The following is an 18,997-nucleotide window of genomic DNA, read 5'->3' on the forward strand; positions in this document are numbered from 1 at the left end:
CCTGTATTCGTTTCCCTTCCATTAGTGAGCCACAGCTGTATGGAAAAAAACTCTGGGATATTAAGCACTACTGAATGACACATACCCTTCAGGACAAGATTTAACAATCTTCACTCAAGTGTCTGGTCTACTGCTTTGATGAAATGTCAACAGGTCCTTTCTCCTAGAATAATTTAGACACTGTGCAAGAACTTGTTGGTGTGTGTCTTGACCCAAGACTTGGGAAAGGAAAATAATTGAGACTCAAGATTTAAGTTTAAACTGCAGTTGAGTGTGTGTGCAGTGTTGATACACTCTGTACCCAACAACAACACTGATCTCACCTCTGATGCAAACCAAGATCAGTCACTTAGATTTCTTAGAAAACGGGCCCATTTTGCTTGTGAAATTTCTAAAACTTCCAAAAAAAATAGCTGCAAAGGCAACGTGTTGCTAAAGCCTTCGTTTCCTGTTCCTGTTCCTCTTTCAACATATCATCGACACAATCTGTCAACAACAGTCTTAACCAAGTCACAAAATAATCGTTGTGGTGTTGCTTCATGTACTCCAACACACTCAGTTATTTTTGCTCCCAGTACAATGTTGTTGTCCCTGTGTTATGTGGGAGTCCTCCGGCCGGCACCATGGATTACAGGAACAGTGTCACAGGGTGACAATAGGGTGACACCTGCTTCCTCTGCTGAGGTTGGAAGTCTGGCCAGGGCCAGTACAGTAATGTCAAGTAGAAAATTGTCAGTAGAATAACCTTACGGAAGAGCTCAGAGACTTTCAACGTGGCACCGTCATAGGATGCCACCTTTCCAACAAGTCAGTTAGTCAAATTTCTGCCCAGCTAGAGCTGCCCCGGTCAACTGTAAGTGCTGTTATTGTGAAGTGGAAACGTCTAGGAGCAACAATGTCTCAGCCGCGCAGTGGTAGGCCACACAAGCTCATAGAACGGGACCGTTGAGTAGTGAAGCACGTAGCGCGTAAAAATTGTCTGTCCTCGGTTGCAACACTCACTACCGAGTTCCAAACTGCCTCTAGAAGCAACGTCAGCACAATAACTGTTCGTCGGGAGCTTCATGAAATGGGTTTCCATGGCTGAGCAGCCGCACACAAGCCTAAGATCACCATGCGTAATGCCAAGTGTCGGCCGGAGAGATGTAAAGCTCACTGCCATTCAACTCTAGAGTAGTGGAAACACGTTCTCTGGCGTTATGAATCACTCTTCACTATCTGGCAGTCCGACTGTAACGTGGGTCGTCTAAAGGAGACCAAGGCGCAGCGTGTATAGTGCTCATTCTTTTCTTTAATGATGAAACACTTAACAAAAACAACAAAATGACCACCAACAGTTCCGTCAGGTAACACATGGAAAACAGGCTGACTAAGTATGGCTTCCAATCAGAGACAACGATAGACAGCTGCCTCTGATTGGAAACCATACCTGGCCAAAACGTAGAAAACAAAAACATAGAAATAGAAATCTAGAAAACCCCACATAGAAACAGAAAACCAAAACCACCCAAAACACCCACCTGTCCCGCCCTGACCACTCACTATGGAAAATGACCTCTTACAAGGGTCAGGACGTGACACAGACGGACTAATCTGGCTTGGCGGATAGCAGGAGAACGATACCTGCCCCAATGCACGGTGCAAACTGTAAAGTTTGGTGGAGGAGGAAAAATGGTCTGGGGCTGTTTTTCATGGTTTGGGTTAGGCCCCTTAGTGCCAATGAAGGGAAATCTTAATGATACAGCATACAATGACATTCTAGACGATTATTTGCTTCCAAATATGTGGCAACAGTTTGGGGAAGGTCCTTTCCAGTATCAGCATGACAATTCCCCCCTTGCACAAAGCGAGGTCCATACAGAAATGTTTTGTCGAGATCGGTGTGGAAGAACTTGACTGGCATGCACAGAGCCCTGACCTCAACCCCATCGAACACCTAATCACCCAATAGCAGTGCCAGATCTCACTAATGCTCTTGTAGCTGAATGGAAGAAAGTCCCCGCAGCAATGTTTGAACATCTAGTGGAAAGCCTTTGCAAAAGAATGGAGGCTGTTATAGCAGCAAAGGGGGGACCAACTCTATATTAATGCCCATGATTTTGGAATGAGATGTTCGATGATCATGATCTCAGTATATATACACCTGTTCTGAATGGCCCCAGAGTCTGCAACAGCACTAAGCAAGGAGCACCACCAAGCAAGCAGCACCATGAAGATCAAGGAGTTCTCCAAACAGGTCAGGGACAAAGTTGCGGAGAAGTACAGATCAGGGTTGGGTTATAAAAAAATATCAGAAACTTTGAACATCCCACGGAACACCATTAAATACATTATTTTAAAAAAATTTAAGAATATGGCACCACAACAAACCTGCCAAGAGAGGGCCACCCACCAAAACTCATAGGACAGGCAAGAAGAGCATTAATCAGAGAGCAACAAAGAGACCAAAGATAACCGTGAAGGAGCTGCAAAGCTCCACAGCGGAGATTGGAGTATCTGTCCATAGGACCACTTTAAGCCATACACTCCACAGAGCTGTGCTTTACGGAAGAGTGGCCAGAAAAAAGCCATTGCTTAAATAAAAAAATAAGCAAACACGTTTGGTGTTCGCCAAAAGGCATGTGGGAGACTCCCCAAACATATGGAAGAAGGTACTCTGGTCAGATGAGACTAAAATTGAGCTTTTTGGCCATCAAGGAAAACACTATGTCTGGCACAAACCCAACACCTCTCATCACCCCGAGGTTACCATCCCCACAGTGAAGCGTGGTGGCAGCATCATGCTGTGGGTTTGCTGTTTCTCATCGGCAGGGACTGGGAAACTGGTCAGAATTGAAGGAATGATGGATGGTGCTAAATACAGGGAAATTCTTGAGGGAAACCTGTTTCAGGTTTCCAGAGATTTGAGTTTGGGACGGAGGTTCACCTTCCAGCAGGACAATGACCCTAAGCATACTGCTAAAGCAACACTCAAGTGGTTTAAGGGGAAACATTTAAATGTCTTGAAATGGCATAGTCAAAGCCCAGACCTCAATCCAATTGAGAATCTGTGGTATGACTTAAAGATTGCTGTACACCAGCAGGAACCCATCCAACTTGAAGGAGCTGGAGCAGTTTTGCCTTGAAGAATGGGCAAATCCCAGTGGCTAGATGTGTCAAGCTTATAGAGACATCCCAAGAGACTTGCAGCTGTAATTGCTGCAAAAGGTGGCTCTACAAAGTATTGACTTTGGGGGGGTGAATAGTTACGCATGCTCAAGTTTTCCGTTTTTTTTGTCTTATTTCTTGTTTGTTTCACAATAAAAAATATTTTGCATCTTCAAAGTGGTAGGCATGTTGTGTAATTCAAATGATACAAATCCCCAAAAATCTATTTTAATTCCAGGTTGTAAGGCAACAAAATAGGAAAAATGCCAAGGGGGGTGAATACTTTTGCAAGCCACTGTATATGGCCAAGGGCTGTTCTTACGTACGACGCGTCGCGGAGTGCCTGGATACAACCATTAGCCGTGGTATATTGGCCATATACCACAAACTCCCGAGGTGCCTTATTGCTATTATAAATTGGTTACCACTGTAATTAGAGCAGTAAAAGTAAGTGTTTTGTCATACCCATGGTATACGATCTCATATACCACGGCAGTCAGCCAATCAGCATTCAGGGATGGAACCACCCAGTTTGTAATGTGATATAAGTACTTTACATTTGTACACATCCCCTTAAATAAACTGGTATTAAATATGGATAGCACAGTGTCAATTGTATGTACACAGTGCGATTTTGGGGGATTTGACCACCATTCCTACTGAAAGGGGAGGTAAAGAGAGTATATTTGTCCTACATCGTGTGTTTGTCTGAGTGTTTTGCTGGCCTGTGCATAAACCGCTGGAGTTTAGAGGAACTAGTGAAGAGAGATCCACGAAACTTCATCATCCTGCTGCAGCAGATTCTGAGGAAAACACGGGAGGTATGGCTCTCCATGTAATAAACTGTTCTACATCTGTGTCATTTACTGTAGCTGTAATGTAACTGTAATGTAACACTAATGTAACTCTAATGTAGCTGTAATGTAATTCTATATTCTGTAGGTTCTAGAGCAGTCCCAGGATGAGCTGGTGGTCCCACTGGCCCTCCTGTTCTCTTCCACTCTTCTGCAGGTGAGCCCAGATACAGTAGACCGCCACAACACAGAAACTCATCATCACCAACCATGACCAGAAACCCACGTGTGGACAGTCTCAGTCCAGTCCAATGTACCGTAGTTCTCAGATGATCCAGTAAGTATCTCTCCTCTGTTTCAGACCCCTCACTTCTCCCCTGACTCTGGAGTGCTGCAGGAGGCCAGTGAGGTGTTCCACTGTTTCCTGTCCTGGTCAGAGCCCTGCTTCAGCGCCAGCCGACACCTGCTTTCCCTCACCCAGCAGGAGCTCAGGGAGCCAGGTATTGAACCCTAGACTCTATACAGCCTTCATGTTGGTCTGGGTCTCATTTCATCTGTCACTTGTCACTGTCCTGATTCAAGTTCCATTTTCTTCCACATGGAGGCACTATTGTTTAAACCAGGGCTCTCCAACACAACCATCCTGTAGGTTTTCACTCCAACCCTATTCTAGCACACCTGATTCTAATAATCAGCTGGTTGATAAACTGAATCAGGTTAGTTACTGGGGTTGGATCAAAAACCTACAGGAGGGTAGTTCTCCAGGGATAGGGTTGGAGAGCCCTGGTTTAAACAATACAAGAGGTAACACCATCCCTTATACTGTATTTCCACCAGGTATCTCATTTCAAAGACTAGTGAGAGAAGAACAGGGCTTGACCACCACCACCAATCACTCCAAAACTATGTAAGTCAACACAGGCCAACAAAGACCATCCGTGATTAAATCATTCAACATCGCTCCAACTTGAAACATTTAAACACAAACCACTGTTCTCCTCTTTGTTGTGTGTGTGCTCATAATGTATGTGTTCATATTGTGTGTGTGTGTGACTGTATTAGGACGGTATTGTTAATGAGCCCAGGCGAGGATGTCCCTCCCGAGCTCCTATCTGTCTCTGAGCAGCTGAGTGGTGTCTGTCACTCCCAAAGGGACACCTCCATCACCCTGATCAAACATGCCTTCCAGGCTGCCTTGGGGACCAAGTACCCCCTCCAGATACTGCATCATGCATTGCAGGTATGTCCTATTGTATGTGATTCCTAAATGATGTGTTCACAGTGTCACGTCTGCTCCCGCTCTTCCCACCCCTGCTCTTGAGGGCGCCAGGCTGCCCTGCATCACGCACTCCTGCCATTTATTACGCACACCTGCCTTCCCTCATCACGCACATCAGCGATATTGGACTCACCTGTTTATTACCTCCCCTATATTTGTCAGTTCCCCTGCTCTGTTCCCGGCTGCTGCATTAATTGTTTTTTGTTTGTGTTACTCATTTGCTGACGCTGTTCCTGTCTCATTCCATGTCCATTCCTTATTAAATGTTTGACTCCCCGTACCTGCTTCGTCTCTCCAGCGTCATTCCATGTGACAGAATGCAGCAGCCAACATACGAAGCATCGGGGAGTACTGGTGTTCCGGTTGGTGGTGACTTCGGGTCTGGGTCGCCACCGATGGAACCGGGGGTGCCTAGCCAGCTCGTCGGGCTTCCACGCCCTAGCTGGCTCGAGAGGTTTCCTTGCCCCGGTTGGCTCAGAGGGCACCCATCCCACGTCGGGCCTCAGCCGGATCGTCAGTTCTTGTTCGCCCAGCCGGCCCAGGAAGTTTTTTTGTTTTGTTGGTGACGTCGGGGTGGATTCCGCCGCCGATGGAACCGGGGGTGCCTAAGCCAGCCCGTCGGGCTTCCACATCCTAGCTGGCTCGAGAGGTTTCTTTGCCTCGGTTGGCTCGGCAGGTTTCCATCCCACATCACACTCCACTGGATCATAGGGCTCCCTCGCTGCAGTGGGATCGACAGGCGTCTTGCCTCAGCCGGATTGTTGGGCTTCCATGCCTCAGCCGGCTCGCCAGGCTCCCACACTCCTGCCGGTTCGTTGGGCTTCCACGCCCCAACCGGCTTGCCCAGCGCCCATGTCTCGGCCTGTTCGCCCAGGTGGCGCCCCTAGAGGGGGGGGGGGGGGTAAGGTCATGTCTGCTCCCGCTCTTCTCCCCCTGGCGCTTGAGGGCACCAGGCTGCCCTGCATCACGCACTCCTGCCATCTATTACGCACACCTGCTTCCCTCGTCATCAGCGATCAGCGCATCAGCGATATTGGACTCACCTGGACTCACTCATCACCTGTTTATTACCTCCCCTATATTTGTCAGTTCCCCTGCTCTGTTCCCCGCTGCTGCATTAATAGTTTTTTTCTGTATTACTCGTTTGCTGACGCTGTTCCTGTCTCGTTCCATGTCTGTTCCTTATTAAATGTTTGACTCGCCGTACCTGCTTCATCTCTCAAGCGTCATCCATTACATTACATTTACATTACATTTAAGTCATTTAGCAGACGCTCTTATCCAGAGCGACTTACAAATTGGTGCATTCACCTTATGATATCCAGTGGAACAACCACTTTACAATAGTGCATCTAAATCTTTTAAGGGGGGGGGGGGGGGTTAGAAGGATTACTTTATCCTATCCTAGGTATTCCTTAAAGAGGTGGGGTTTCAGGTGTCTCCGGAAGGTGGTGATTGACTCCGCTGTCCTGGCGTCGTGAGGGAGCTTGTTCCACCATTGGGGTGCCTGAGCAGCGAACAGTTTTGACTGGGCTGAGCGGGAACTGTGCTTCCTCAGAGGTAGGGGGGCCAGCAGGCCAGAGGTGGATGAACGCAGTGCCCTTGTTTGGGTGTAGGGCCTGATCAGAGCCTGAAGGTATGGAGGTGCCGTTCCCTTCACAGCTCCGTAGGCAATCACCAATCACCAAGCCAAACCATTACCTAGCATAACTATAGTTATTAGATAGCTATCAAAACATGTCACCTACTGTACACACACACACACACACGGTTATCTGACCAAATTATATGGGGTAGTAGTATTTACCATTTCTATTATTGTTTAATTGACATACACACTAACACGCTTTCAAACATGATTATTTGGGAAAGTTATCAGGGGTAGTAACTAGCATAATTTATATAACTATTTATTTCACACACACACACCTCATTGGCTAGGTAAGCAAGCTAGGCTAGCTAGTTAGCTAACGTTAACTAGCAACATCTAGCACAAGCTCACTACTAAACTGACCTGGCAATCCTACTATCGTGGACACTTGTCTCCAAGCAGCATTTTTCGTGTTTTATGTCCCTGTAGCTGTCAGCAGTTGTGTCAAAAAAGACAGGGTTTTGAAGATACTGCGAAAATGATTCTCTCCTCTATGTGTCCAACCACATGCGACCATCTGCAAAAGATCCCATGTGACACTTTACCTACTGTCACGTAGGTATTTCTATATGATTATCTGTACTCCAGGGTCATAAATTACCTTTTTCCATTAACCATTTTCTAGCTCCATGGTTTGTTAATGTATTTTGGGTTGTTCATTTTGGATTTATGCATATATGCATGGCGCACCAACACTACTGCAGATAATCTGTGTCATACATATACTGCTAGAAAACAGATTATACAAGATCTGTATTTGTCTAACAGTCAAAAGGACTAGAGGATCTGGAGCAGCTTATGACAGCAGTAACAGAGGCCCTGGAAACAGCAGCCTCTACACGGGACCCAGACACAGCCAGAGAGGGTCTACTGCAGAGCCTGAAGGGGCTGGTGGAGAGCATTGGCATGTCCCCTCCAGACTGCCATACAGGCCCTGGTGAGACAACTTTACTACATGCTTCATCATAATCTCACCATCTGAGGTGTTCCTGGAACAGATAAGCTGGTCAGCTTTGGGCAAACAGGACTGACTGGAGATGATTAGAGCGAGACAGATGAGGAAGTCAAATGTTGAGTAATGACTCTGAGAAACTCAGTGTCACATACAATGCTTGATCCTACTTGATCTGATTTAGTCTTGGTTCTTTCTCTTATTATTATGAAATGTCCATTCACTGACGCTGCCCTTAGCCAAATGTCACATGTACTCCTGGGATAAGGACAACATCGGTAATGAGATTTTCCCATTGCTTCTTTCTCCATATTCAAGACAGTATATTTCAACCCCATACTGTCAAATCTGTATAGCCTTTGTGTCTGTGGATTGTCAATGATGTAATTCTGTGTATTCATTCAGACATTTTAAATGACATTCTTCAGAGTGAGCTGGACCAGCTCCCAGTCTTTAACCTTTCCAGAGACAAGGAAGAGGAGGATGATGAAGATGAGGAAACAATAAAGAACCGATACACAGACCACCGGATCTCCACTGTGTCCACCTGCTCCAAAGACTCTATGTTCTCCAGCTACTCCCTGTCCTCCATCTTGCCTGTGCCCTCCACCCTATCTGAGTCTTCTGGGGTGGACAGTGACTTCAGCGAGGACTTGGAGACCGATGACAGCCAACCAGAGATCAGGATAAGACCCAAGTCAAAAGTCCACCTCAGCCAACGTTTCTCCATGATCTTCAAGTCCCAACGCAGCTCCTCCCTCTGCCGACGCGCACAGAGCATGGGCTCCCGTGGTGATGTCATTAGAGACGGCCCATCTGGGGCGCTGTTCAAGCGCTCCAAGTCCTTGCCTAGACAGGTCCGCCTGCCCCGCCTGCCCCGCAGTTCAGGGGTGCCTGCCCCCACCTCAGATGGACCGTTTCCCCAGAGTCACCACGTGTGTGGTGGCCCATCTTGAGTTGTGAAGAGGGGGATGGGGTGGAGATGTCCACCCTGGTCAGGGTGGTAGTGTTTGGGGGGGACCGGGAGGCTGGCCAGGGCCTACACTGACCTACAGCAGAGGGAGAGCAGGTGTCCTCGCCTCACCAGGGCCTACAGGCTGCAGTTCTACGTTGTCCCTGTGAAGAGGGGGAACCTGGGAGGTCCAGGAGGAGTGTCCACAGTGCCTGAGGGTCACCTAGGGAGTCTACTGAAATGCCCAACATCTATGGTGAGAATAGCCAGCTTCTTGGTTCTTCCAGAAGAGGATAAGAGCATTATCTACAGCTGACTTCATAGTTGTGTACAGAAGACAAAAACATTACGACATTCCATTAGATATGACAATGAGGGCATATAATCACTCCCTAACCCTAACTTTGTACAACTTATCTTATCTTTGCTATCACATCCAGAAGTCAAATGGAGTTATACTTGAGGACAGTACCACTGACATCGCCCAGTTGATAGGCATGACTGACCCGTGGTACAAACAGAGCGTGCTCAGTCTCCTCAGCCTGTCGTCTGATGTCCTGTGCCAGGTACCACAATTACAACTTCACCTGGGTTCCTTTTCAAACAGACCATCATGTGCCCTTTAATTACCCTAACTGGGGATTGTATTCCTATATGAATATAATTTCCCAGACAATTTCTAAAGAGGATTGTGACTCAGATAACAGCTCCTCTGAGCGCCTTCTCCTCCTGGCAGACCTGGTGCTGTATTACTGTTGAAATGCAGCACAGCCTGTTCTGATACAACTCTACCAGGCTGAGGTGAGCCCGGTCCTACTTTAACTAATACATACAGTACCAGTCAAAAGTTTGACAAACCTACTCATTCAAGGATTTTTCTTTATTTTTACTATTTTCTACATTGGAGAATAATAGTGAAGACATCAAAACTATGAAATAACACATATGGAATCATGTAGTAACCAAAGAAGTGTTAAACAAATCAAAAGATTCTTCAAAGTAGCCACCCTTTGCCTTGATGACAGCTTTGCACACTCTTGGCATTCTCTCAACCAGCTTCATGAGGTAGTCACCTGGAATGTATTTAAATTAACAGGTGTGCCTTGTTAAAAGTTAATTTGTTAATTACTATCCTTCTTAATGTGTTTAAGCCAATTAGTTGTGTCGTGACAAGGTAGGGGGGTATACAGAAGATAGCCCTATTTGGTAAAATACCAAGTCCATATTATGGCAAGAACTGAAGGTCAGTCAGTGCGGAAAATTTCAAGAACTTTGAAGGTTTCTTCAAGTGCAGTCGCAAAAACCATCAAGCGCTATGATGAAACTGGCTCTCATGAGGACCGCCACAGGAAAGGAAGACCAAGAGTTACCTCTGCTGCAGAGGATAAGTTCATTATAGTTACCAGCCTCAGAAAATGCAGCCCAGATAAATGCTTCAGAGTTCAAGTAACAGACACATCTCAACATCAACTGTTCAGAAGAGACTGCATGGATCAGGCCTTCATGGTCGAATTGCTGCAAAGAAACCACTACTAAAGGACACCAATAAGATGAAGAGACTTGCTTGGGCCAAGAAACACGAGCAATGGACATTAGACTGGTGCAAATCTGTCTTTTGGTCTGATGAGTACAAATTTGAGGTTTTTGGTTCCAGCAGCCTTGTCATTGTGAGACGCAGAGTAGGTGAATGGATTATCTCTGCATGTGTGGTTCCCACCGTGAAGCATGCATGGAGGAGAAGGTGTGATGGTGTGGGAGTGCTTTGCTGGTGACACCTTCAGTGATTTATTTAGAATTCAAGGCACACTTAACCAGAATGGCTATCACATCATTCTGCAGTGATACGCCATCCCATATGGTTTGCACTTAGTGGGAATATACTTGTTTTTCAACAGGACAATGACCCAACACACCTCCAGGCTGTGTAAGGGCTATTTGACAAAGGAGAGTGGTGGATTGCTGCATCAGATGACCTGGCCTCCACAATCACCCGACCTCAACCCAATTGAGATGGTTTGGGGTGAGTTGGACCGCAGAATGAAGGAAAAGCAGCCAACAAGTGCTCAGCGTATGTGGGAACTCCTTCAAGACTGTTGGAAAAGCATTACAGGTGAAGCTGGTTGAGAGAATGCCAAGAGTTTGCAAAGCTGTCATCAAGGCAAAGGGTGGCTACTCTGAATAATCTAAAATATAACATATATTTTTATTTGTTTAATACTTTTTGGTTACTACATGATTCCATATGTGTTATTTCATAGTTGTGATGTCTTCACTATTTTTCTACAATGTATGAAATAGTAAAAAATAAAGAAAAACCCTTAAATGAGTAGGTGTGTCCAAACTTTTGACTGGTACTGTATTTCAACACTGTATTCAGACACACTGTGAAACATTGTAGGATACAAGGAAATTCTATACAGGCATATCTGTCCATACCAGTAAATGGATGATTGAATTCACATGACTGATGTTTTTCACACCTACCATTCAAAGTGTATGCCATTCAAAGTACTTTAAATTATGTGTGTCATAGCTGACCCTGGCTGGGGGAGAGAAGAGAGGTGTTTATCCATTCCTTGGAGCTTGAACACACAGCAGGGACACGAGCCGTCAAAGCCATGGGTGAGTTTGCCCACCTCAAACACGCACACATATGCATGCACGTGCACAAAAACACACACACCACTCTCAAAGGTTATTTAACAGTGTATGTCCTTCTACTGTAATATCTAGTTATGATTGCCTCTGTTACAGGTGCAGCTAGCAAAAGGTTTGGGATTGATGGAGATCGTGAGGCCCTGCCATTAGCACTAGATGTTGTTTATAACAAGGTATTATATAGCACTTTTTCAAAAATACTAAGTAATCAACACAATTACAAAATTACTTGAGACATTATTTTCCAACCCTTCCATCATTCTCTTTTAGGTTTGTGTAAGTGGGAGGAGTCAAAGGACAGAAACAGACATGGTTTGCACCTCAATAAACTTGAGGAAAGCCTGCAAGGGACCTGAGCAGCTAGGTATGTGGCTTACCGCAAGCTTGGAAGAAGATTAATTGAGAAAGATGAACACAGAAATAAATGTAATATTTTACACATATGACTAAATATCTTTCTCTTGACATTAACTCCCATGAAATGTTATTTTAATCTTGGTAGTTCCTGTGCAGTTGTTAGAAAATATGACATGAACTACTCAAGATAATGTGTTTGTATCTAGATTCTAAAATGGAGAGTCTTCACTTGACAATGACAGAGGTGTTGAAGATAGAGCTCCAAATCCAAGAAAAACTACAATCAGGTGAAGTAGAGACACATTGCTTGACACCTGGGCATAAGAGACATAAGCGACCACTTAGGGGCCCCCCAACCCAGAAAAACTACACACACACACACACACACACACCGTACCAGTTAATAAAAGTTTGGACACCTACTCATTCCAGGGTTTTTCTTTCTTTTTACTATTTTCTACATTGTAGAATAATAGTGAAGACATCAAAACTATGAAATAACACATGGAATCATATAGTAACCAAAAAAGTGTTAAACAAATCAAGATATATTTTATATTTGAGGTTCTTCAAAGGAGCCACCCTTTGCCTTGTTGACAGCTTTGCACACTTTTGTCATTCTCTCAACCAGCTTCATGAGGTAGTCACCTGGAATGCATTTCAATTAACAAGTATGCCTTGTTAAAGTTAATTTGTGGAATTTCTTTGCTTAATGCGTTTGAGCCAATCAGTTGTTGTGACAAGGTAGGGTTGGTATACAGAAGAATTCAAGTCTCCTCTGAACAGTTGATGGTGATATGTTTCTGTTACTTGAACTCTTTGAAGCATTTATCTGGGCTGCCTTTTCTGAGGCTGGTAACTTTAATGAACTTATCCTCTGCAGCACAGGTAACTCTGGGCCTTCCTTTCCTGTGGCGGTCCTCATGAGAGACAGTTTCATCATAGCGCTTGATGGTTTTTGCGACTGCACTTTAAGAAACTTTTAAAGTTCTTGAAATGTTCCGCATTGACTAACCTTCATGTCTTAAAGTAATGATGGACTGTCGTTTCTCTTTGCTTATTTGAACTGTTCTTGCTATGATATGGACTTGGTCTGCTACCAAATAGGGCTATCTTCTGTATACCACACCTACCTTGTCACAACACAACTGATTGGCTCAAATGCATTAAGAAGGAAAGAAATTCCACAAATTAACTTTAACAAGGCATACCTGTTAATTGAAATGCATTCCAGGTGACTACCTCATGAAGCTGGTTGAGAGAATGCCAAGAGTGTGCAAAGCTGTCAACAAGGCAAAGGGTGGCTCCTTTGAAGAACCTCAACTATAAAATATATGTTGATTTGTGTCACGTCCTGACCCTTGTAAGAGGTAATTTTCTTTAGTAGATGGGTCAGGGCGTGACAGGGGGTGTTTGGTTGGTTTTCTTGTTTTCTATTTCTATGTTTTGTGTTCTAGGTTTTCTATTTCTGTTTTTTTTGGGGGGTTGATCTCCAATTGGAGGCAGCTGGTCCTTGTTGCCTCTGATTGGAGATCATATTTAAGTAGGGGGTTTTTCCTTTTGGGTTTGTGGGTTGTTCATTTTGAGTAGTGTGTTTTTTGTATTTCAAGTATTTGGTGTATCGCAACGTTTCACTATAAATTAAAAGATGTGGAACTACAACCATGCTGCGCGTTGGTCCGATCATTCTGACAGACGTGACAGAACAACCCACCACAAAAGGACCAAGCAGCATGGTAAGGAGTATCTGGAGGAATGGACTTGGGAGGACATTTTGGATGGAAAAGGACCTTGGAGGCAGGCTGGGGAGTATCGACGCCCGAAGGAGGAAATTGAAGAAGCAAAGAGGGAGCGACGATACTACGAGGCGCTATATCTACCAGTAGGCAAGGCGGAGCGGCAGAAAGAGCACTACGGAGCGGGCGTGCTGAGGAGCGAGTGGATGAACGAGCAATGGGTTATGGTGTGATGCGCAATATATCGCCCATACGCATTCACAACCCGGTGCGCTCGGTGCCAGCTCCTCACCGGTGTAGGGCGAGGATGGTCATTCAATCAGAAAGGAGTAGGCTTGCTCAGCATGCCCGGTCTCCAGTTCGCCTCCATAGCCCGGTACGTCCTGCTCCCTGCACTCGTCCTGAGGTGCGTGTTACCAGTCTGGCACCACCTAAGCCAGTTCCACGCATCAGACCTCCTGTGCGCATGCCCAGTCCGGAGTGTCCTGTTCCTGCTCCCTGCATTCGTCCTGAGGTGCGTGTTACCAGTCTGGCGCCACCCATGCCAGTACCACGCATCAGGATTCCAGTTCACATTCCCAGTCCAGAGCTTCCGGCGACAGTTCCCGGTCCAGAGCTTCCGGCGACAGTTCCCCGTCCAGAGCTTCCGGCGACAGTTCCCCGTCCAGAGCTTCCGGCGACAGTTCGCCGTCCAGAGCTTCCGGCCGTTTTTCAGTCCGGAACCTACTGAGACAGACCTTAGCCCGGAGCCTCCAGTGACGCTCCTCAGTCCGGAGCCTCCAGCGATGCCCGGAACCTTCAGCGGCAGCCTGCTTCCCGGATCCTCCAGCGGCGGTCTGCAGCACAGAGCTTCCGGTAATGATCTACAGTTCGATTCTTCTAATAATGATCCACAAGTCGGTGTTACAGAAGCGGAGGGATCTACAGTCCGGAACCTACTGAGACGGCCCACAGCCCGGAACCTACTGAGACGGCCCACAGCCCGGAACCTACTGAGACGGCCCACAGCCCGGAACCTACTGAGACGGCCCACAGCCCGGAACCTACTGAGACGGCCCGCAGTCCGGAACCTTCAGCGGCGGCCTGCAGCCCGGATCTCCAGCGGCGGTCTGCAGCACAGAGCTTCCGGTAATGATCTACAGTCCAATTCTTCTAATAATGATCCACAGGTCGGTGTTACAGAAGCGGAGGGATCTGCGGGCGGAACGGGGGTTACGCCCGGAGCCACCTCCGTTGCTGGAGGATCGGAGGGATAGGAAGGTTCTGGGTTTAGCACCAGAGCCGCCATAGACTATTGTCACCCTCCCTACCCTCCCCTTGCGTTTTTGTGGTTGTTTTGTTGTTTTTTTGTGTGCAGTCGGGGTCTGCACCTTTGGGGGGGTGTACTGTCACGTCCTGACCCTTGTAAGAGGTCATTTTCTATAGTAGATGTGACAGGGGGTGTTTGGTTGGTTTTCTTGTTTTCTATTTCTAGGTTTTGTGTTCTAGGTTTTCTATTTCTATGTTCTTGTTATTTGGGTTGATCTCCAATTGGAGGCAGCTGGTCCTCGTTGCCTCTGATTGGAGATCATATTTAAGTAGGGGCGTTTTCCTTTTGGGTTTGTGGGTTGTTAATTTTGAGTAGTGTGTTTTCATCTCTGCGTCATGTTTTGTTGTTTATTGTCTTTCAAGTATGTGGTGTATCGCAACGTTTCACTATAAATAAATAAAAAGATGTGGAACTACAACCAACCATCATTCTGACAGACGTGACAGATTTGTTTAACACTTTTTTGGTTACTACTGGATTCCATGTGTTATTTCATAGTTTTGATGTCTTCACTATTATTCTACAAAGTAGAAAATAGTAAAAACAAAGAGAAACCCTGGAATGAGTAGGTGTGTCCAAACTTAGAATACACAAGGTGCAATACCGAAATTTGGTTTTGCAAAAGCAATTTTTCTCTTGGTGCTGTATATCAGTTACTCAGTTTGATTGATAAATTAGTCTAGCCAGCTATCTAAACTTGTAGTAATCATGGTCGAATTCCGACCCTTTACTCGGGCCCCCATTGGTTCTGACGGTTCTGACTTAGCATATGTGGACAACTACAAATACCTAGGTGTCTGGCTAGACTATAAACTCTCCTTCCAGACTCATATTAAGCATCTCCAATCCAAAATTAAATCTAGAATCGGCTTCCTATTTCGCAACAAAGCCTCCTTCACTCACGCTGCCAAACATACCCTCGTAAAACTGACAATCCTACTGATCCTCGACTTCGGCGATGTCATTTACAAAATAGCCTCCAACACTCTACTCAGCAAACTGGATGCAGTCAATCGCAGTGCCATCTGTTTTGTCACCAAAGCTCCATATACCACCCACCACTACTAACAAATTGATATTGTTAGTCACTCTATCTCAGATATCATATTAACATGGCATAATTCATGGCAAAATGTGTAGAAATGCAGGAAATTAGCTTAAAAAAATGACAAATGTTTCTCCACCCTTTGGGAAAATGTGTAGAATTACAGGAAATTAGATCTAAAAATGCCAATTTTTCTTTCCACCACATGGCACAATTTGTAGAATTGTATGAAACTACAGATGTAGGATCTTAATTTGACTCTTTTGTTGCTGAGAATTGTCCTAACAGCACAGTTCATGGAAATTGAAAAAACATTGACCCACGAACAGTCATGTATAGTGGCTTACCTTGACTAACTCGTGTCCCTTTCATCCTTGACCTCTCCCCTCAGCATATCTCCAGGTCAGATGTGAAGGTGGACAAAGTTCAGGTGAGTGGTGGCAGTGGGACCACCTTCCCTGCGTGTCTGGACCAGGATGAGAAGATCATCCAAAGTGTCAACAGGTATTGTGTCAATTAAACCAACCACAGGCCTGATCATGTGCTGCCAATATACAGTATATTACAGAATTATTTTACATGACATGTTGCTGACCCAATAATTATTCTGTTGTGTAGGTGTGAGGTGTCATTGTGCTGTAAACCAGACGGCGGTTCTGACTGGAGGTCTCACAGGAGCCGACCTGGTCAGGTCCAGCCACTGCACCCCTTCTTCTGCTCCCTGCTCTGCCTGCCCATCACCTCCTTCTGTGGCTCTCAACCGTCATAAAACACTGGACCAGGCTACAATGTCCCTCTCCTAAACCACTCAGACATAAACACCCACATGATGTCCTGATAATAATGTATTCCATTTAGCATGAAGCTTTAATCCAAAGCAACATACAGTCATGTGTACATACAGTTGAAGTCGGAAGTTTACATACACCTTAGCCAAATACATTTCAACTCAGTTTTTCACAATTCCTGAAATGTAATCCTAGTAAAAAGGCCCTGTCTTAGGTCAGTTAGGATCACCACTTTATTTTAAGAATGTGAAATGTCAGAATAATTGTAGAGAGAATTATTAATTTCAGCTTTTATTTCTTTTATCACATTCCCAGTGGGTCGAAAGTTTACATACACTCAATTAGTATTTGGTAGCATTGCCTTTAAATTGTTTAACTTGGGTCAAATGTTTTGGGTAGCCTTCCACAAGCTTCCCACAATAAGTTGGGGGAATTTTGGCCCATTTCTCCTGAAAGAGCTGGTGTAACTGAGTCAGGTTTGTAGGCCTCCTTGCTCGCACATGCTTTTTAGTTCTGCCCACACATTTTCTATAGGATTGAGGTCAGGGCTTTGTGATGGCCACTCCAATACCTTGACATTGTTGTCCTTAAGCCATTTTGCCACAACTTTGGAAGTATGATTGGGGTCATTGTCCATTTGGAAGACCCATTTGCGACCAAGCTTTATCTTCCTGACTGATGTCATGAGATGTTGCTTCAATATATCCACATAATTTCCTTCCCCATGATGCCATGTATTTTGTGAAGTGCACCAGTCCCTCCTGCAGCAAAGCACCCCCACAACATGATGCTGCAACCCCTGTGCTTCACGGTTGGGATGGTGTTCTTCGGCTTGCAAGCCTCCCCCTTTTTCCTCCAAACATAACGATGGTCATTATGGCCAAACAGTTCTATTTTTGTTTCATCAGACCAGAGGACATTTCTCCAAAAAGTACAATCTTTGTCCCAATGTGCAGTTGCAAACTGTAGTCTGTCTTTTTTATGGCAGTTTTGGAGCAGTGGCTTCTTCCTTGCTGAGCGGCCTTTCAGGTTATATAAATATAGGACTCGTTTTACTGTGGATATAGATACTTTTGTACCTGTTTCTTCCAGCATCTTCACAAGGTCCTTTGCTGTTGTTCTGGGATTGATTTGCACTTTTCGCACCAAAGTACGTTCATCTCTAGGAGACAGAATGCGTCTCCTTCCTGAGCAGTATGATGGCTGCGTGGTCCCATGGTGATTATACTTGTGTACTATTGTTTGTACAGATGAACATGGTACCTTCAAGCATTTGGTAACTGCTCCCAAGGATGAACCAGACTTGTGGAGGTCTACAATTGTTATTCTGAGGTCTTTGCTGATTTCTTTTGATTTTCCCATGATGTCAAGCAAAGAGGCCCTGACATTGAAGGTAGGCCTTGAAATACATCCACAGGTACACCTTCAACTGACTCAAATGATGTCAATTGGCCTATCAGAAGCTTCTAAAGCCATGACATCATTTTCTGGAATTTTCCAAGCTGTTTAAAGGCACAGTCAACTTAGTGTATGTAAACTTCCGACCCACTGGAATTGTGATACAGTGAATTATAAGTGAAATAATCTGTCTGTAAACAATTGTTGGAAAGATTACTTGTGTCATGCACAAAGTAGATATCCTAACCGACTTGCCAAAACTATAATTTGTTAACAAGAAATTTGTGGAGTGTTTGGAAAACAAGTTTTAATGACTCCAACCTAAGTGTATGCAAACTTCCGACTTTAACTGTACATTTTATGTATGGTCCCAGGAATCAAACCCACTACCCTGGCATTACAAGTGCCATGCTCTACCAACTGAGCTACAGAGGAAGTTGTATTGTTTTGCTCATCTGGGGTTCTGTGTACTGTAATAGTCAACTCAGTCAAAAATATTTTGGCTGCATTATCTTTTCTCCTGTTTTATTTTTTTGACAACCTTGAGTGGATGCCTTGTGATGCATTGTACTTGTGTGAGGGTGTCTAGACTAGACAAAGGGGATTTTACTGTTGTGGTGCTGTGAGAAAATGTGTTTCACTCAGGATATTGTACAGTCACCATGGGCTTCCATGGGCATTGCTAGCAGTGCACTGTACATTTTTTGTCATTCTTATCATGTCTGAAGATTCATTCATTGAAATGTTCTCTATGCCATGAAGTCAACATTTTAATTTTTCAACTATGAATGGCCCTGTAGACTCCTCAGTCCTCATTGACAAGTGTATAACATGAATAAATACATCGATTTATTTAAATAAAGAAATCATATTTAACAGGATTCCATACTGTTGAATTTATTTTAGCTGAGCAATAACATGAAGGAAGTGA

General features: G+C 44.9%; 1 pseudogene across 1 annotated transcript; it reads left to right on the plus strand.

Annotated features, from left to right (window-relative positions):
* Positions 1–1,114: 1,114 nt before the first annotated feature.
* On the plus strand, positions 1,115–18,895 carry LOC106607012 (phosphoinositide 3-kinase regulatory subunit 5-like; annotated as a pseudogene). The gene is made up of 16 exons (XR_014392528.1): positions 1,115–1,145; positions 3,814–3,968; positions 4,090–4,158; positions 4,303–4,441; positions 4,779–4,848; positions 5,004–5,181; positions 7,640–7,808; positions 8,229–8,758; positions 9,216–9,341; positions 9,448–9,576; positions 11,309–11,397; positions 11,530–11,606; positions 11,704–11,797; positions 11,997–12,077; positions 16,272–16,384; positions 16,499–18,895. The product of XR_014392528.1 is annotated as a phosphoinositide 3-kinase regulatory subunit 5-like (transcript).
* Positions 18,896–18,997: the final 102 nt, after the last annotated feature.

Source organism: Salmo salar, chromosome 06 (genome assembly GCF_965601325.2).
Source record: "Salmo salar chromosome 06, fSalSal1, whole genome shotgun sequence".
Classification (NCBI taxonomy): Eukaryota; Metazoa; Chordata; class Actinopteri; order Salmoniformes; family Salmonidae; genus Salmo; species Salmo salar.